The 21,576-nt window shown below is 46.5% G+C and overlaps 1 protein-coding gene across 1 annotated transcript in view; it reads right to left on the bottom strand.

Annotated features, from left to right (window-relative positions):
• MFAP5 (microfibril associated protein 5) overlaps positions 1-20,823 on the bottom strand; it is a 37,492-nt gene extending 16,669 nt beyond the window's left edge. The window contains exon 1 of the mRNA XM_073684810.1: positions 20,596-20,823. The gene's annotated coding sequence lies outside the window, so the exon portion shown is untranslated. The remainder of the gene's footprint in view (positions 1-20,595) is intronic.
• Positions 20,824-21,576: the final 753 nt, after the last annotated feature.

The following is a 21,576-nucleotide window of genomic DNA, read 5'->3' as shown; positions in this document are numbered from 1 at the left end:
TATATACATTACACATGCATATACATTGTGCGCATATATACCCATTACACATGCATATACAATATATACATTACACATGCAAATACACAGTCCACACATATATACATTACACATACATATACATAGTGTACATATATACCCATTACACATGCATATACATAGTGCACATATATACCCATTACACATGCATATACAATATATACATTACACATGCATATACATAGTGCACATATATACCCATTACACATGCATATACACAGTCCACACATATATACATTACACATGCATATACATTGTGCACATATATACCCATTACACATGCATATACACAGTCCACACATATATACATTACACATGCATATACATTGTGCACATATATACCCATTACACATGCATATACACAGTCCACACATATATACATTACACATGCATATATACAGTCCACACATATATACATTACACATGCATATACATTGTGCACATATATACCCATTACACATGCATATACACAGTCCACACATATATACATTACACATGCATATACATTGTGCACATATATACCCATTACACATGCATATACAATATATACATTACACATGCATATACATTGTGCACACATATATAACAGAAAATTTAATATATGGTTAACACATTACAGATACACTGACGAGCAGAAGGGTAAGAATGTTTTGATCTTTTGTCTTTCAGGCTCCATATCTCACCATCTACTACTGCTGAATGTGAGACGACCATCATTCTATGGACAATCATCTTGGCTATCTCATACATAAATTTGCCTTGCAGCTATTTAGCATATGATTAGTTATGCAGATTCTTGTCAGGTCACTGCATTGTTACTGTTTTGCTCCAAAAAAAAATCAAACTTTTAACTTTTATTATTTTGTTAGTATTTTGTAAATCCACCTGTGGGGAAACGGGTGTCAATGGGTGCTCTCGTCCGCTGGCCCGCCTGTCTTTAGAAATACCACATGGACCCGGGCTCATCCCACTGAATGCCCACTCTCCTTTCCCATGGACAGAACACTACTCAGACAACACAGGGTGAGGGTAAAACAGTGTGACAATACTTTATTGAACCACCAACAGACAATAACATAGAACAGTCCCAGCAAATATACAAGACTCGCTGGGATTAGAGCAGCTGCGACTTCGAGGCTTCCAGGGCTGACTACCCCCATCAGTGGCACCTCGCTTTTGGCGGGCACCCACAGAGAGGAGGTAACAACAAGCTTAGGAAGCTGACCGTCCATTGAGGTACTTGACCAGGTGACTGGAGGGTCCCAACCTGGCTTCTCCGAACGTCTCCATGGGGCAAAGTGACAGGAGGGTCCCAACCTGACTTCCCCAAATGTCTCCGTGGGGCTAGGTGACCTGAGTGTCCCAACCTGGCTTTCCCAAATGTGTCCATGGGTTCAGTGATGGTCAATGGAGTACATCTGTTTTCTCCCAGCTAGGGCCGTGGTCCCTTAGGCTGGCATCCTGTAGAATGTCAAATCTGCATCCCTCTTGATTGTCTTATGGTGTTCTGGCTTCTGTTTTGTCGAGTCTCCCTGAAGAAGGATAGAGATCCCTTTTTTTACCCACATCTGTGGTTCAGGCTATCATCCACAGGTCAGAGGGAAGGTAGCATAAGGTTAACTCTCATTGTTTGAGTATTAAATCAATCTGCATGGTTTGTCCTTCACTGTTTGCAAGTCAACAAACTACATGGAGTTATACAATGGGTAATCAACATATTGGCAAACATTGTTTGTTCAATGACCCTGCATCTTGGTCCTCCAAAGATAGCAACACAATAACTGTAGGAGCTGATATAAGAGATAAAAAGTAGCCATTCAACAATTCATAAACGTCAATTCAAGAGTCAACGTTCGGACTCATATGAAAAATAGTCTATGTTTCTTGACCTACTGAAAATATACGTCTGGCATAATTAAAATTAAATGCTGTGTCATCACACCACCTTTGGCTTTCAACACTGTCTGAATCCTTCTGGGCATGCTCTCGAACAGATTCAAGCATGTCTCAACCAATCCTAGGTCTCTTCTACATGTTCCCAAAGTTGGTGCATACTTGTCGAATCACTTGTGTATGTATACAGCTTTTTCTTCAACTCTACCCACAAGTGTTCGATTGGGTTGAGGTCTGGGGACTCTGGGGCCAATCCAGTACATCTACTTCATTGTCATTGAACCATTTCTTCGCCAATCTCGACATATGCTTTGGGTCGCTGTTCTGTTGGAATATTATGTTGTCATTTTCATACCCATAGTACTCGAGTGTACGAGCTAATTCATCTTGTAGGATACTCACATATAGCTCAGCATTGAGACCACCATCGATCCTGGTCAAATATCCAACGCCTTTTTTGGATGTGAAATAGCTCCATATCATCAGACTTCCTCCACCGAACTTGACAGTTCCTTCAATTTCTCGATTCGTTAGCCCCTTTTTCCCTTGTTTCTTCCAGACACATTTTGCACCCACCAGAGCCTATTGACATTTGTCTCTTTGCTCCAAATCACCCATTTCCAATCTTCTACTGTCCACTTTTCATACTTTTTTGCAAACTGGAGCTGACGTTTCTTATGACGATATTGAAGTCAAGGCTTCTCCACCTTTTTTTTCGGGCCACCATTCCAGACTTGTGTAACGTGCGTCGCACGGTGCTTGAATGGACGTCTGTGATCTCACTATTACGAAGCATACGAGCCTCCTCCACTGCCGTGTTTGACGCGCAAGAACTGATAGACCTTGTGATGAGCCGACTTGTTGACTCCGATATTTTGCTTGGACGTTCACCTCTTGGCTTCTGAATGGATGGACGGACTTCATTTTGTATATTTCCAACTGTCATGGCGCTCACATGATGCAGTTTGGCAATTTTCTTGGCAGAGAGACCGCTAGCGATGAACTGGATGATGCTGCTTCTCTTTTCTTGGGAAATCTTCTTCATGGCTGCAGCATAATTTGAAACAGTGACCTTTTGCTTGGGAATAACACACTGAGCTATTAGGGAATGTGAGAACAGGTTGTAATTTGTAGTTTACAGGAAGAAAAAGATTTTTCCACCATCAGGAGCAAAACAGTAACAATGTAGTGACACGACAAGAATCTGCAGAACTGATCATGTGCTAAATAGTTGAAAGTCAAATTTATGTATAAGATAGCTAAGATCATTGTCTATAAAATGATTGTAGTCTCACGTTCGGAGCAGTAGAGGATGTGAGATATGGAGCCGGAAAGTCAAACGTTCAAAACACTTTTACCCTTTTGCACGTCAGTGTACATACTGCACCCATATACACATTACACATGCATATACATTGTGCACACATATATAGCAGTAAATTTAAAATATGGTTATCACATTACACATATATACGCACATATTGTATATAAAATACGCATGTATATTATACCGACTCAGTGTACACATTGCACACACATATACACATTACACATGTATATAGAGTGGGTATGGAAAGTATTCAGACTCCTTAAAATTTTTCACTCTTTGTTTCATTGCAGCCATTTGGTAAACTCTAAAAAGTTCATTTTTTTTCTCATTAAAGTACACTCTGCACCCCTCTTGACTGAAAAAAAAACAGAAATGTAGAAATTTTTGAAAATTTATTAAAAAATAAAAACTGAAATATCACATGGTCATAAGTATTCAGACCCTTTGCTCAGACACTCATATTTAAGTCATACGCTGTCCATTTCCTTGTGATCCTCCTTGAGATGGTTCTACCTCTTCATTGGAGTCCAGCTATGTTTAATTAAACTGATAGGACTTGATTTGGAAAGGCACACACCTGTCTATATAAGACCTCACAGCTCACAGTGCATGTCAGACCAAATGAGAATCATCAGCTCAAAGGAACTGCCCAAGGAGCTCAGAGACAGAATTGTGGTAAGGCACAGATCTGGCCAAAGTTACAAAAGAATTTCTGCAGTACTCAAGTTCCCAAGAGCACAGTGGCTTCCATAATTCTTAAATGGAAGAAGTTTGGGACCACCAGAAGTCTTCCTAGACCTGGCTGTCCAGCCAAACTGAGCAATCGTGGGAGAAGAGCCTTGGTGAGAGAGGTGGAGAAGAGCCTTGGTGAGAGAGGTAAAGAAGAACCCCAAGATCACTGTGGCTGAGCTCCAGAGATGCAGTAGGGAGATGGGAGAAAGTTCCAAAAAAGCCAACTATCACTGCAGACCTCCACCAGTCGGGCCTTTATGGCAGAGTGGCCCGACGGAAGCCTCTCCTCAGTGCAAGACATATGAAAGCCCGCATAGAGTTTGCTCAAAAACACATGAAGGACTCCCAGACTATGAGAAATAAGATTCTCTGGTATGATGAGACGAAGATAGAACTTTTTGGTGATAATTCTAAGTGGTATGTGTGGAGAAAACCAGGCACTGCTCATCACCTGCCCAATACAATCCCAACAGTGAAACATGGTGGTGGCAGCATCATGCTATGGGGTGTTTTTCAGCTGCAGGGACAGGACGACTGGTTGCAATTCAAGGAAACATGAATGCGGCCAAGTACAGAGATATCCTGGATGAAAACCTCTTCCAGAGTGCTCTGGACCTCAGACTTGGCAGAAGGTTCACCTTCCAACAAGACAATGACCCTAAGCACACAGCTAAAATAACAAAGGAGTGGCTTCAGAACAACTCTGTGACCATTCTTGACTGGCCCAGCCAGAGCCCTGACCTAAACCCAATTGAGCATCTCTGGAGAGACCTGAAAATGTCTGTCCACCAACGTTCAGCATCCAACCTGATGGAACAGGAGAGGATCTGCAAGGAAGAATGGCAGAGGATCCCCAAATCCAGGTGTAAAAAACTTGTTGCATCATTCCCAAGAAGACTCATGGCTGTACTAGCTCAAAAGGGTGCTTCTACTCAATACTGAGCAAAGGGTTTGAATACTTATTGTAACATACCTGGCGGCGTCCTTGCATAGTGGTCCATCTCCCACTGTGCAAGAGCGCGCACTTGATCTCCAGTCCAGAAAGTCTCTCTGGCTTCCCTCCATGCTGTCTGTTTGTGTCTGTTTCTGCTGCTTAAGGGCGGCGCCCGATCACTTCCTGCTTTTTGTACCTGCTGTGGGTCACACCCCTTGTGCGTCCTCAGCCTATTGCTGTCTGTCACCTGGTATTTAACCCAGCTGCCCCAATCAATTCCTGCCTGAGCATTGTGTTTCATTCAGTGTGTGCTTGCACTCTGAAGGTGCCAGGTCCTGTTCTGTGTTCTCTTGTCTGCCTATCCTGGAGGCTGTATTTCCAGGCCTGTCTGAACACGCTCCTAGCCTGTTCCTCCCGCCTTCTAGGGGCCGATTACCTAGACCCGCTCCTGTATCTTGTCTGTCCTGTCTGAACACGCTCCTTGCCTGTTCGTTCCGCCTCTCTGGGGGCCGTATTCCCAGACCCGCTCCTGTATCCCGCTGCAGTGTCGGTCTCCTCCGTACACTCAGTTCCAGTCTGAACTCTCTCCTATCTTTTACCTGTTTTTTCTCTGTCCGTTCCTTTCCTTTTTCTGCAGAGTCTGAACTCGTACCTAACTCCTGCTTGTTGTCTCTGTACTCCCGTTTGTGAGTTTGTGGTCCACTCGCTACTTCACTGCAAGTACCCTGTGGGTATCTGGCTCTGCCTTTCCCTTCCTGTCTGTTCCGTGTGAACAGAGCCCTGTCCCCCCTGCTCTGCCTTGCTCACCGCACCGGCGGTTCTAGCATGCTCTGACCTTTTTGCTCGCTGCTCCGGCAGCCTTGCTCCGCTCTGACCCTTTTGCTCGCTGCTCCGGCAGCCTTGCTCCGCTCTGACCCTTTTGCTCGCTGCTCCGGCAGCCCTGCTCTGCTCTTGCTCACCGCTCCAGGCGGTCTCGTCCTGCTCTGCTCTTGCTCACCGCTCCAGGCGGTCTCGTCCTGCTCTGCTCTTGCTCACCGCTCCAGGCGGTCTCGTCCTGCTCTGCTCTTGCTCACCGCTCCAGGCGGTCTCGTCCTGCTCTGCTCTTGCTCACCGCTCCGGGCGGTCTCGTCCTGCTCTGCTCTTGCTCACCGCTCCGGGCGGTCTCGTCCTGCTCTGCTCTTGCTCACCGCTCCGGGCGGTCTCGTCCTGCTCTGCTCTTGCTCACCGCTCCGGGCGGTCTCGTCCTGCTCTGCTCTTGCTCACCGCTCCGGGCGGTCTCGTCCTGCCCTGCTCTTGCTCACCGCTCCGGGCGGTCTCGTCCTGCCCTGCTCTTGCTCACCGCTCCGGGCGGTCTCGTCCTGCCCTGCTCTCGCTCACTTCTCTGGGCGGCCTCACTCTGCTGTGTTTGTCCGCCGCATCTGTGGTTCTGTTCCAGAGTCCCAGTGTGTACTGGGTCCTATCCCGCCTGTGTTCCTACCTGCTAGTGCCTTCCTGTCTGCACTCTAGCCATGCTTGCCTGTACCCCCCTGCCTGCATACCCGCCTGCCTGCATACCAGTCGTGCCTGCCTATTCCCACCAGTCTGTGTGCCAGCCTAACCAGTCTGTTCCTGTATTCCCCTGTGTGGGTCAACAGCCGTGTCCGGGGTCTGTCCTGGAGTAGCACCTGGTTCCTCTGCTCGGTTCCTCCTTGGTGCACTGGCGTCGTATGCCGTCGTGCGACCCTGGTCTGATCGGGTGAATACCTAGTTACGCCCCTCCAGGCATTCACTCTCCGGCACGGTCCAGTGGAATCACACGCACACGCCGCTCAGCCCGGGCGTGTGCATTACAGCATGCTCAGGCCATGGTTCCCGTTGAGCCCCACGGCCTTCGCTCTCTGAGACGTTTTCCAGTGAATACGTGCATTAAAAATAAATAAAATAATTTTTTTCTTTAGCTGAGTTCCAGGCGAAGTACGCACCCGTCCAGATGGATCTTTCTGCACTCGTTCCTGCGGATCCGCCACGGTACTTTGGGGATCCAAAACAAAGTCGTGCATTTGTGGAGCAATGCATGCTACACTTCAAGGCCTACCCTCTCTATTTTCCTTCCGATTGGGCTAAAGTGGCCTTTATGATTGACTACCTAGCGGGTGATGCCTTGAAATGGGTCACTCCCCTATGGGAAGCATGGGATCCTGTCGTCCTTGACCTGCAGGCCTTCCTGGTGGCCTTTCGTATGGTCTTCGAGGACCCTAACCCTGAAGCCCCTGCTGAAGCTTCGCTTCCCAATATCCCGGAGCAGCCCCGACGGGTAATGTGTGTGGGTAGCGCACTAGTCCTCCTGCCCGAAGAGACTACTGCCCATCCAGACTCCACACAGGATGACTACGCTCTCCGGAATACTTCTCACAACCTCAAGAGGCAGTCCAGACGTGCTAGACGTAGAGACAAGCCGTCACGCCAGGGTCTGTCCTCCCTGAGACCTCCTGACCCCAACCTTGAAGTCCCTACTGAAGCTTCATCTCCCTGTATCCCGGAGAAGCCCCAACGGGTAATGTGCGTAGGTAGTGCACCAGTTCTCCTGTCCGAAGAGACTGCTGCCCACCCAGAATTCACACCGGAGGACCCCCTGTTGCCTCCTGAATCCCCCGGGATACCACTTGAGGACAATTGGAGAGAGACTTCCCTATACCCTGCACCTGATACCTCGCCCGCTTCATCCAGTGAGTCCGACCTAGTGTTCTCCGAAGCAGAGGTTACCCCTGAGTCTCTACACCCCTCCGATCAGGCGGAGGATCTCCAGTTGTCTCCTGAACCCTTCGGGGTGCTACCTGGTAGCGAATGGACAGAGACTTTCCTATACTCGGTACCTGATACCTCGGCTGCTTCATCCAGTGAGTCCGACCTAGTGTACTCTGAAGCAGAGGTTACCCATGAGTCTCTTCACCCCTCCGACCTGGCGGAGGACCTCCAGTTGTCTCCTGAGCCCTTCGGGGTGCTACCTGGTAGCGAAAGGACAGAGACTCTCCTATACTCTGTACCTGATACCTTGCTCGCTTCGTACAGTGAGTCCCACCTAGTGTACTCCGAAGCAGAGGTTACTCCCGAGTCTCTACACCCCTCCGACCAGGCGGAGGACCTCCAGTTGTCTCCAGAACCCTTCGGGGTGCCACCTGGTGGTGAATGGACAGAGACTTTCCTATATCCTGGAGCTGATACCTTGCTCGCTTCGCCTAGTGAGTCTAACCTAGTGTACTCCGAAGCACAGGTTATTCATGAGTCTCTACACCCCTCCGACCAGTTGGAGGACCTCCAGTTGTCTCCAGAACCCTTTGGGGTGCCACCTGGTGGTGTATAGACAGAGACTTTCCTATACTCGGCACCCGATACCTCGCCTGCTACGTCCAGTGAGTCCGACCTAATGTACTCTGAAGCAGATGTTTTCCCCGAGCCTCTGCACTCTTCTGACCCGGCAGAGGACCTCCAGTTGTTTCCTGACTACTCCGGGGTACCACCAGATAACAAAGAGACAGTGACTTTTTCTCACCCTGTACCTGATAACCCGTCTATTTCTTCCTGTGAGTTTGACAAGATGTACCTCGAAGCAGAGATTACCCCCAAGTCTCTGCTCCCCTCCAACCCGGTGGAGGACTTCCAGTTGTCTCCTGTACCCTCTGGGGTGCCACCTGAAAATATGTGGAGAGAGACTTCCTTGTGTGCTGTTCCTGGTACTCCACCCGTTTCGTCTGTTGCTGAGGATGGCTGGATAGGAGGTAGCATCCTAGCTAACCAGATGAGACCAGTTTTTCCTGTGGACAGTGGAGGTGATCTCCTTGAAGTGAAGGATTGGCCCTCGAATTCCCTGCGGAAGATTCTGGCAGGCCTGAAGAAGAGGGGGCGTAAGGGGGGGGTACTGTAACATACCTGGCGGCATCCTTGCATAGTGGTCCATCTCCCACTGTGCAAGAGCGCGCACTTGATCTCCAGTCCAGAATGTCTCTCTGGCTTCCCTCCATGCTGTCTGTTTGTGTCTGTTTCTGCTGCTTAAGGGCGGCGCCCGATCACTTCCTGCTTTTTGTACCTGCTGTGGGTCACACCCCTTGTGCGTCCTCAGCCTATTGCTGTCTGTCACCTGGTATTTAACCCAGCTGCCCCAATCAATTCCTGCCTGAGCATTGTGTTTCATTCAGTGTGTGCTTGCACTCTGAAGGTGCTAGGTCCTGTTCTGTGTTCTCTTGTCTGCCTATCCTGGAGGCTGTATTTCCAGGCCTGTCTGAACACGCTCCTAGCCTGTTTCTCCCGCCTTCTAGGGGCCGATTACCTAGACCCGCTCCTGTATCTTGTCTGTCCTGTCTGAACACGCTCCTTGCCTGTTCGTTCCGCCTCTCTGGGGGCCGTATTCCCAGACCCGCTCCTGTATCCCGCTGCAGTGTCGGTCTCCTCCGTACACTCAGTTCCAGTCTGAACTCTCTCCTATCTTTTACCTGTTTTTTCTCTGTCCGTTCCTTTCCTTTTTCTGCAGAGTCTGAACTCGTACCTAACTCCTGCTTGTTGTCTCTGTACTCCCGTTTGTGAGTTTGTGGTCCACTCGCTACTTCACTGCAAGTACCCTGTGGGTATCTGGCTCTGCCTTTCCCTTCCTGTCTGTTCCGTGTGAACAGAGCCCTGTCCCCCCTGCTCTGCCTTGCTCACCGCTCCGGCGGTTCTAGCCTGCTCTGACCCTTTTGCTCGCTGCTCCGGCAGCCTTGCTCCGCTCTGACCCTTTTGCTCGCTGCTCCGGCAGCCTTGCTCCGCTCTGACCCTTTTGCTCGCTGCTCCGGCAGCCCTGCTCTGCCCTTGCTCACCGCTCCAGGCGGTCTCGTCCTGCTCTGCTCTTGCTCACCGCTCCAGGCGGTCTCGCCCTGCTCTGCTCTTGCTCACCGCTCCAGGCGGTCTCGTCCTGCTCTGCTCTTGCTCACCACTCCAGGCGGTCTCGTCCTGCTCTGCTCTTGCTCACCGCTCCAGGCGGTCTCGTCCTGCTCTGCTCTTGCTCACCGCTCCAGGCGGTCTCGTCCTGCTCTGCTCTTGCTCACCGCTCCAGGCGATCTCGTCCTGCTCTGCTCTTGCTCACCGCTCCAGGCGGTCTCGTCCTGCTCTGCTCTTGCTCACCGCTCCGGGCGGTCTCGTCCTGCTCTGCTCTTGCTCACCGCTCCGGACGGTCTCGTCCTGCTCTGCTCTTGCTCACCGCTCCGGGCGGTCTCGTCCTGCTCTGCTCTTGCTCACCGCTCCGGGCGGTCTCGTCCTGCTCTGCTCTTGCTCACTGCTCCGGGCGGTCTCGTCCTGCTCTGCTCTTGCTCACCGCTCCGGGCTGTCTCGTCCTGCTCTGCTCTTGCTCACCGCTCCGGGCGGTCTCGTCCTGCCCTGCTCTTGCTCACCGCTCCGGGCGGTCTCGTCCTGCCCTGCTCTTGCTCACCGCTCCAGGCGGTCTCGTCCTGCCCTGCTCTCGCTCACCTCTCTGGGCGGCCTCACTCTGCTGTGTTTGTCCGCCACATCTGTGGTTCTGTTCCAGAGTCCCAGTGTGTACTGGGTCCTATCCCGCCTGTGTTCCTACCTGCTAGTGCCTTCCTGTCTGCACTCTAGCCGTGCTTGCCTGTACTCCCCTGCCTGCATACCCGCCTGCCTGCATACCAGTCGTGCCTGCCTATACCCACCAGTCTGTGTGCCAGCCTAACCAGTCTGTTCCTGTATTCCCCTGTGTGGGTCAACAGCCGTGTCCGGGGTCTGTCCTGGAGTAGCACCTGGTCCCTCTGCTCGGTTCCTCCTTGATGCACTGGCGTCGTATGCCGTCGTGCGACCCTGGTCGGATCGGGTGAATACCTAGTTACGCCCCTCCAGGCATTCACTCTCCGGCACGGTCCAGTGGAATCACACGCACACGCCGCTCAGCCCGGGCGTGTGCATTACACTTATGCCCATGTGATATTTCAGTTTTTCTTTTTTAATAAATTTGCAAAAATTTCTACATTTCTGTTTTTTTCAGTCCAGATGGGGTGCAGAGTGGACTTTACTGAGAAAAAAATGAACTTTTTTGAATTTACTAAATGGCTGCAATTAAAACAAAGAGTGAAAAATTTAAAGGTGTCTGAATACTTTCCGTACTCACTGTACATAGTGCACACATATACACATTACACATGCATATACATAGTGTACACATTTAAACATTATACATGTGTAAACATAGTGCACACATATGCACATTACACCTTTATATACATAGTGCACACTTGCTCCATTCCAGCCTCCATTGCTGTCTTGCTCTCCACCATGATGACCTTTGAGATAAGTGGCATGTGTTCAATGGACACCTGTAGCCGGGTGTCTGGCTCGTAGCCCAATGTTGTGCTGTTTGACCCTTTATTCTTGGTATGTGACGTCTAATTTCCCTTGCAGTACAGAATGGATAAATCAAGAAACCAGTGGTGCGACCATTTCTCCAAAGTGTCCCAGGTATGTTATACTATAGAAATGCTGCAGCATTTCAGTCAAAACATGCTTTGAAAAGGGACTATGCATCTTGGATGACTAGTCTGGGGCAGGATGCCGGTGGCTTCTCTCCATCTCATTCCCCTTGACTGACAGATCTCTTCCTATGGGTGTGTATATGGAGAGACCTTTTAGTCTAGGGGAATTGGTTAGAGAGAAGCTGCTGGGAACCTGCCTGGGACTGGTCATCCAAGACGCATAGACCATCTTTAAAGTATATTTTCTCTGAAACGCCGCAGCATATCAGAGTATGAAATGCCTGACTACACCAGTGGTCCGGGCAGCTTAATTCTCATGACAGGTTCTCTATAACAGAGCCAGGTCTGTGCCGACACTAAACAAGCAGGGATCTGTTAGGAGATGTGAACTTAGACCAATACAGAATTTGAAATACAGATCTGGCTGTGAATGGAGTAACTGTGGAGTACAGGGCTCTGGGGCTGCTTTTACTGATAGCCCATAGAGAAATGCAATGGGCACAATACAGCACCCAGGACCCAGAAGGGTGGACTCTAGTGTCATTTTTAGTGCATGTGGTCAGGATATTTCCCTCCAGGAATGTGGCCCTGGAGCTGTCAGTGTGGAGGACCCGAATAGAGGATGATACATTGTTACTAACGTGTTCTTTTCAGGAAAAGCCGGTCTGTTAGGTGGAACCAGACCAAAACCAATCTGTCCGGAATGTGCAAACAGGTCGCAAAGTCTTACAGAGCACGACAGCTTCCTCCAGATCGCCCGAGGGCCAGAAAGTGAAAGCTCAGGATTTCTCCGCAGTGTTTATATATGGTTTAACACCACAAAATAAATGATTAAAGATAGCAGCAGATGCGCCCCCAAAATTCACACATTTTAGAAAGAGCAACCCCCAAAGCATCACAACTTGCACTGTAGTTACTGACCCTACATCAGTTCTTTCTATCAAAGATCCTGTAGAATGTACACAAACTACATAAGCAAAAAGTAACATCCCAACAAACGCAAGGGCAATAAGTAACACCCCGGCAACCACCAGAGCAACAAGTAACACCCCAACAACTAAAAGAGCAAAAAGTAACATCCAGACAACTACAAGAGCAACAAGTAACACCCCGACAACTAAAAGAGCAACAAGTAACATCCAGACAACTACAAGAGCAAAAAGTAACACCCCAACAACTACAAGAGCAAAAAGTAACACCCTGACAGCTACAAGAGAAACAAGTAACATCCAGACAACTACAGAGCAACAAGTAACACCCCGACAACTACAGGAGCAACAAGTAACACTCCGACAACTACAGGAGCAACAGGTAAGACCCCAACAACTACAGAAGCAACCAGCAACACTCCGACAACTAGAAGAGCAACAAGAAACACCTCGACAACTACAAGAGCAACAAGTAACACCACAACAACTTCAAGAGCAACAAATAACACCCCAACAACTACAAAAGCAACAAGTAACACCCCAACAACGACAAGAGCAACAAGTAAGACCCCGATAATTACAGAAGCAACCATCAACACTCCGACAACTAGAAGAGCAACAAGTAGCACCCCGACAACTACAAGAGCAACAAGTAACACCCCACCAAATACAAGAGCAACAACTAACATCCAGACAACTAGAAGAGCAACAAGTAACCCCCAGACAACTACAACAGCAACAAGTAACACATCGACAACTACAAGAGCAACAAATAACACCTCAACAACTACAAGAGCAACATGTATCACCCCAACTACTACAAAAGCAACAAGTAACACCCCGACAATTTCAAGAGCAACAAATAACACCCCGGCATCTACAAGAGCAACAGGTAACACCCCGACAAATACAAGAGCAACAGCTAACATCCAGACAACTACAAGAGCAACAAGTAACACCCAGACAACTATAACAGCAACAAGTAACACACCAACAACTACAGAAGCAACCCTTCAGACAACTAGAAGAGCAACAAGTAACACCCCGACAAATACAAGAGCAACAACTAACATCCAGACAATTACAAGAGCAACAAGTAACACCGAGACAACTACAAAAGCAACAAGTAACACCCCAACAACTACAAAAGCAACAAGTAACACCTCAACTACAAGAGCAACACATAACACGCCGACAACTACAACAGCAACAAGTAACACCCCGACAACTACAAGAGCAACAAGTAACACCCCAACAATTTCAAGAGCAACAAATAACACCCCAACAACTACAAAAGCAACAAGTAACACCCCAACAAGTACAAGAGCAACAAGTAACACCCCAACAACTTCAAGAGCAACAAATAACACCCCAACAACTACAAAAGCAACAAGTAACACCCCAACAACTGCAAGAGCAACAAGTAACACCCCGACAAATACAAGAGCAACAAGTAACACCCTGACAACTACAAGAGCACAAGTAACACCCATACAACTACAAGAACAATAAGTAACACCCTGACAACTACAGGAGCAACAAGTAACACCCCGACAACTAAAGGAGCGACAAGTAACACCCCAACTACTACAGAAGCAACCAGTAACACTCCGACAACTACAAGAGCAACAAGTAACAGCCGAACAACTGCAAGAGCAACAAGTAACACCCCAACAACTACAAGAGCAACAAGTAACACTCAGACTACTACAACAGCAACAAGTAAAACCCCAACAACTACAAGAGCAAAAAGTAACATTTCGACAACTACAAGAGCAACAAGTAACACCAGACAACTACAAGAGCAATAAGTAACAACACGACAACTACAAGAGTAACAGGTAACACCCCGACTACTACAAGAGTAAGAAGTAACACCCCAACAACTACTGGAGCAACAAGTAACACCCTGACAACTACAAGAACAACAAGTAACACCCCAGCAGCTACAAGAGTAATAAGTAAAACCCCAACAACTACAACAGCAACAAGTAACTCACCAACAAGTACTAGAGCAACAAGTAACACCCTGACAACTACAAGGACAACAAGTAACACCCTGACAACTACAAGGACAACAAGTAACACCCCAACAACTACAACAAGTAACACCGCGACTACTACAAGGACAAGTAACACCCCGACAACTACAACAGCAACAAGTAACACCCCGACAAATACTAGAGCAACAAGTAACACCCCAACAAGAATAACAAGTAACACCCCAACAACTACAACAACAATAAGTAACACCCCGACAACTACAAGAGAAAGAAGTAACACCCCGACAACTACTAGAGCAAAAAGTAACACCCAGACAACTACAAGAACAACAAGTAACATCCAAACAACTACAAGGACAATAAATAACACCCCGACAACTACAACAGCAACAAGTAACTTCCTGACAATTACAAGAGCAACAAGTTACACCCCGATAACTACTAGAGCAACAAGTAACACTCCGACAACTACTAGAGCAACAAGTAACACCCCGACAACAAGAATAACAAGTAACATCCCAACAACAACAGCAATAAGTAACACCCCGACAACTACAAGAGCAACAAGTAACACCCAGACAACTACTAGAGCAACATGTAACACCCCAACAAGTACAAGAGCAACAACTAACACCCTGACAACTACAAGGACAATAAATAACACCCCGACAACTACAACAGCAACAAGTAACTTCCTGACAATTACAAGAGCAACAAGTAACACCCAGACAACTTCAAGGGCAACAAAAACCACTCCGACAACTACATGAGAAACAAGTAACACCCCGACAACTACAAGAGCAGCAAGTAACATCCCGACAACTACAAGGGCAACAAGTAACACCAGACAACTACAAGAGCAATAAGTAACAACACGACAACTACAAGAGTAACAGGTAACACCCCGACTACTGCAAGAGTAAAAAGTAACACCCCAACAACTACTAGAGCAACAAGTAACACCTCGACAACTAAAAGAGTAACAAGTAACACCCCATAACTACAAGAGCAACATGTAACACCCCGACAACTACAACAGCAACAGATAACACCCCCATAACTACAACAGCAGCAAATAACACCCTGACTACTACAAGGACAAGTAACATCCAGACTACTACAAGGACAAGTAACACCCGGACAACTACAAGGACAACTAACACCCAGACTACTACAAGGACAAGTAACACCACAACAACTACAAGAGGAACAAGTAACACCCCAATTACTACAAGAACAAGTAACACCACAACAACTACAAGAGCAACAAGTAGCACCCCGATTACTACAAGAACAAGTAACACCACAACAACTACAAGAGCAACAAGTAACACCCCGATTACTACAAGAACAATTAACACCGCAACAACTACAAGGACAATAAGTAACTCCCCAACAACTACAACAGCAACAAGAAACTTCCCGACAACTACAACAGCAACAAGTAACACTCCGACAACAAAGGCAACAAGAAACACCCTGATAACTACAAGAGCAAAAAGTAACACCCTGGCAACTACAAAAATTATAAGTAAAACCCAAACAACAACAAGAGCAACAAGTAACACGCTAACAACTACTATAGCAACAAGTAAAACCCCAACAACTACAAGAGTAACAAGTAACACCAGACAACTACAACAGCAACAGGTAACACCCCGACTACTACAACAGCAACAGGTAACACCCCGACTACTACAAAAGTAAGAAGTCACACCCCAACAACTACTAATGCCACAAGTAACACCCTGACAACTACAAGAACAACAAGTAACACCCCAACAGCTACAAGAGTAAGTAAAACGCCAACAACTACTAGAGCAACAAGTAACAACCCGACAACTACAAGATTAACAATGCGACAACTACAACAGCAACAGTTAACACCCCAACAACAGCAACACGTAACACCCCGACTACTAAAAGAGTAAGAAGTAACACCCCAACAACTAAAAGAGTAACAGGTAACACCACAACAACTACAAGAGCAACAAGTAACACCCTGACAACTACAAGAGCAACTAGTTACACCCCAAAAACTACTAGAGCAACAAGTAACACCTCGACAACTAAAAGAGTAACAAGTAACACCCCATAACTACAAGAGCAACATGTAACACCCCGACAGCTACAACAGCAACAGATAACACCCCCATAACTACAACAGCAGCAAATAACACCCTCACTACTACAAGGACAAGTAACACCCAGACTACTGCAAGGACAAGTAACACCCGGACAACTACAAGGACAAGTAACACCCAGACTACTACAAGGACAAGTAACACCCGGACAACTACAAGAGGAACAAGTAACACCCCGATTACTACAAGAACAAGTAACACCCTGACAACTACAAGAGCAACAAGTTACACCCCAAAAACTACTAGAACAACAAGTAACACTTCAACAACTAAAAGAGTAACAAGTAACACCCCATAACTACAAGAGCAACAAGTAACACCCCGACAACTACAACAGCAGCAAATAACACCCCGACTACTACAAGGACAAGTAACACCCAGACTACTAGAAGGACAAGTAACACCCCGACAACTACAAGAGCAACAAGTAACACCACAACAACTACAAGAGCAACAAGTAACGCCACAACTACAAGAGCAACAGATAACACCCCCATAACTACAACAGCAACAAATAACACCCCGACTGCTACAAGGACAAATAACACCCCGACAACTACAAGAGCAACAAGTAACACCCCAACAACTACAAGAGCAACAAGTAACACCACAACTACAAGAGCAACAAGTAACACCCCGATTACTACAATAGCAACAGATAACACCCTCATAACTACAACAGCAACAAATAACACCCCGACTACTACAAGGACAAATAACACCCCGACAACTACAAGAGCAACAAGTAACACCCCAACAACTACAAGAGCAACAAGTAACACCCCGATTACTACAAGAACAAGTAATACCCCGACAACTAAAAGAGCAAAAAGTAACACCCCGACAACTACAAAAATAACAAGTAAAACCCAAACAACTACAAGAGGAACAAGTAACACGCTAACAACTACTAGAGCAACAAATAACCCGACAACTACAGGAGTAACAAGTAACACTCCAAAAACTACAACAGCAACAGGTAACACCCCGACTACTACAAGAATAAGAAGTAACACCCCAACAACTACTAATGCAACAAGTAACACCCTGACAACTACAAGAACAACAAGTAACACCCCAACAGCTACAAGAGTAATAAGTAAAACGCCAACTACTAGAGCAACAAGTAACAACCAGACAACAAGAGTAACAATGCGACAACTACAACAGCAACAGTTAATACCCCAACAACAGCAACACGTAACACCCCGACTACTAAAAGAGTAAGAAGTAGCACCCCAACAACTAAAAGAGTAACAAGTAACACCACAACAACTACAAGAGCAACAAGTAACACCTCGACAACTAAAAGAGTAACAAGTAACACCCCATAACTACAACAGCAACAAGTAACACCCCGACAACTACAACAGCAACAGGTAACACCCCCACAACTACAACAGCAACAAATAACACACCGACTACTACAAGGACAAGTAACACCCCGACAACTACAAGAGAAACAAGTAATACCCAGACAACTACAAGAGCAACAAGTAACACCCAGACAACTACAAGAGCAAAAAGTAACACCCCGATTACTACAAGAACAAGTAACACCACAACAACTACAAGGACAACAAGTAACTGCCCGACAACTACAACAGCAACAAGTCACTTTCCAACAACTACAAGAGTAACAAGTAAAACCCTGACAACTAGAAAGGCAACAAGAAGCACCCCGACAACTAAAAGAGCAAAAAGTAACACCCCGACAACTACAAAAATAACAAGTAAAACCCAAACAACTGCAAGAGCAACAAGTAACACGCTAACAACTACTAGAGCAAGAAGTAACAACCCGACAACTACAAAAGTAACAAGTAACACTCTGACAACTACAACAGCAACAGGTTACACCCCGACTACTACAAGAGTAAGAAGTGACACCCCAACAACTACTAATGCAACAAGTAACACCCTGACAACTACAAGAACAACAAGTAACACCCCAACCGCTACGAGAGTAATAAGTAAAACACCAACAACTACTAGAGCAACAAGTAACACCCCAACAACTACTAGAGCAACAAGTAACACCTCAACAACTACTAGAGCAACAAGTAACACCCCAACAACTACTAGAGCAACAAGTAACACCTCAACAACTAAAAGAGTAACAAGTAACACCCCATAACTACAACAGCAACAAGTAACATCCCGACAACTACAAGGACAAGTAACACCCAAATAACTACAAGAGCAAAAAGTAACACCCCAACAACTACAAGAGCAACAAGTAACACCCAAACAACTGCAAGAATAAATAATACCCCAACAACTACAAGAGCAACAAGTAACACCCTGACAACTACTAGAGCAACAAGTAACACCCTGACAGCTACTACATCAACAAGTAACACCCCGACAACTACAAGGACAACAAGTAATACCCCGACAACTACAAGGACAACAAGTAATACCCCAACAACTACAACAGCAACAAGTAACACCACAACAACTACAGGAGCAACAAGTAACAACCCGACAGCTACAAGGGCAACAGGTAACCCCCCGACAACTTCAGGAGCAACAAGTAACACCCTAACAACTACAAGAGCAACATGTAACACCCCAACAACTACAAGATCAACAAACAGCATCCCAAAAACTACAGGAGCAACAAGTAACACCCTGACAACAACAAGAGGGCTCTCTTGCTTGCCCTGGAGGCAGTGGGATTGACACTTGGGGGCTGAAGCTGACATAGGGATTTTGTGACTGACACTGTAGGACTATGGCTGTTATTATTATAGGTGCATTATGGTCACCACTGCTGTAGAGTAACTGACATTATTATATGGACACTTGCCCAGGAACATACACATCTTCCACATTTACATCTTCCTCTTTAGCTCATGGTCATGGGGCAGCAGCATGAAGGAAACTATACAGCAGTACTGAGCGATATAGCTGTGAATCCAGCTCTGGGATGAGATAAAACTCCTACAAGAAAGTAACAGTACAGGATGTAAGTAGTGATGAGTGCGTATGTTCTGTTAACCCTTTCGGTGAGTACCGAGTATCTTATGTTTGAATCACTCCCGTGTGCATGATTTGCGACTGTTTGACAGCTTTAATACATGTGAGGAATGCTTAAGAAACAGACATTCCTCACATGTATTAAAGCTGTCAAACAGTTGCAAATCATGCACACGGGAGTGATTTAAACATATCACCGAGCACGCTGAAGATACTCAGTACTCGCCCGAGTATACTAGCCGAAGGGGTTAACAGAACATACTCGCTCATCACTAGATGTGAGTGTTTTTGCTTTCACTCAACTCTGCACTCTCTACAGACTTTAATTGGCAGCCGTAATCCGATGTCTGGGTGAGCTGGGTGCCTGTCTTGGTTTTAGCTGTTTCATAGTGAATGATAAGTTTAGGAGGCAGGAGGGGAAGAAGTGGCTCATAAGTGGAGAAAGTGCAATTTCTTGCATCACTTCCTTACAGGTCACTTCATATATAATAACTGAAAATATACATCTAAGGGTAAAGCCAGTTCCTCATCATATTCAATATCTGTGCTTGCTGTCAGTGAACAGGAACTTGTACATTCAGATGCTGAAAACCATTCTTCACCTTGTTCTGCTTTGGTCAAAGACTTGTTACATTGTATTCAAGGAAGACAAGTCTCTGTCCTAAACAGAACAGTGGCAGCAATCTCTTCCCTGATAATTTGCTACAATGTATCAGAGCAGGTAAAATGTGTCATACTTTTCAGTCTGGAAACTGTCTGGACTGGACAAAAAAAACAATAAAACTGCAGCTGTGAGAAGTCTGTCCAGGTTTTCCGCCTCTGGATGTAAATATAAAAAATTCCATTTACTGTCAGCAAGCAGAGATAGTGACTATAATGAGGAGTTGAGACCCAAGCTAAATTGTATAACTTTTTGTTATGCAGTGAACAACCATTAGTTACAGGGGTCTGGAGACCCCTTTGAAGACAGAGATATGTTAGGGAATTGTTATGTATGCAGTCCTGGCTGTCTCGCTGATCCTTCCCCATCTCCCTCTGTCTATTTCTGCCTCCTTCCCCTCCACATGTATCTCTCCTCTCATCCCCTCCAGGTCACAATTCAGTAGGTGAAGCCCCCCACTTACTGCTCTGTCTTCTGGGTCTCAGCTCCACTGCGCCTGTCCCAATGTCTCTCGTTCTCTCCTCTGTCCCCTTCTCTGCTCCCCTTCGATTCCCCTCGTTATTTGTCTTTTGTCCAGTATTCCTGAATTAAAAGCCGCACCCAAAGACACGAAAAAAAAGTGAGCACTTGGGCAGCTGCTTGGCCTTGACACAGGGTCTGCATGTGCTCATATAATGTGTAAGTACAGACTTCATCTACATGTCACACCTACATCACGGAAAATAGGAATATCCGCTCTATGGAGGCGACGAATGGTAACGCCGCAATACTCGTAAAGTGAGCAAAAGTCCAGGGAGACGGCCGAAACCAAAACACTGAGCAGACTACTGCGACCAAGTAGAAAACTCTTATATACTACAGGGTCAGCAGAGATATGATTCACTAAGATTAAGTCCGACTGACATGCATAATTCATCCACACATAAATAAGTTATCCTGCACTGCAGAATAGTGAGTGCAGCTCTGGAGTATAATACAGGATGTAACTCAGGATCAGTAATGTAATGTATGTACACAGTGACTGCACCAGCAGAATAGTGAGTGCAGCTCTGGAGTATAATACAGGATGTAACTCAGGGTCAGTACAGGATCAGTAATGTAATGTATGTACACAGTGACTGCAGCAGCAGAATAATGAGTGCAGCTCTGGAGTATAATACAGGATGTAACTCAGGATCAGTAATGTAATGTATGTACACAGTGACTGCACCAGCAGAATAGTGAGTGCAGCTCTGGAGTATAATACAGGATGTAACTCAGGATCAGTACAGGATCAGTAATGTAATGTATGTACACAGTGACTGCACCAGCAGAATAGTGAGTACAGCTCTGGAGTATAATACAGGATGTAACTCAGGATCAGTAATGTAATGTATGTACACAGTGACTGCACCTGCAGAATAGTGAGTGCAGCTCTGGCGTATAATACAGGATGTAACTCAGG

This window comes from Phyllobates terribilis, unplaced genomic scaffold (genome assembly GCF_046119375.1).
Source record: "Phyllobates terribilis strain yellow unplaced genomic scaffold, ASM4611937v1 Scaffold_5__5_contigs__length_657084704, whole genome shotgun sequence".
NCBI classification, from domain to species: Eukaryota; Metazoa; Chordata; class Amphibia; order Anura; family Dendrobatidae; genus Phyllobates; species Phyllobates terribilis.
The sequence above is the reverse complement of the archived record's forward strand: the minus strand, read 5'-3'. Positions and strand labels throughout refer to the sequence as shown.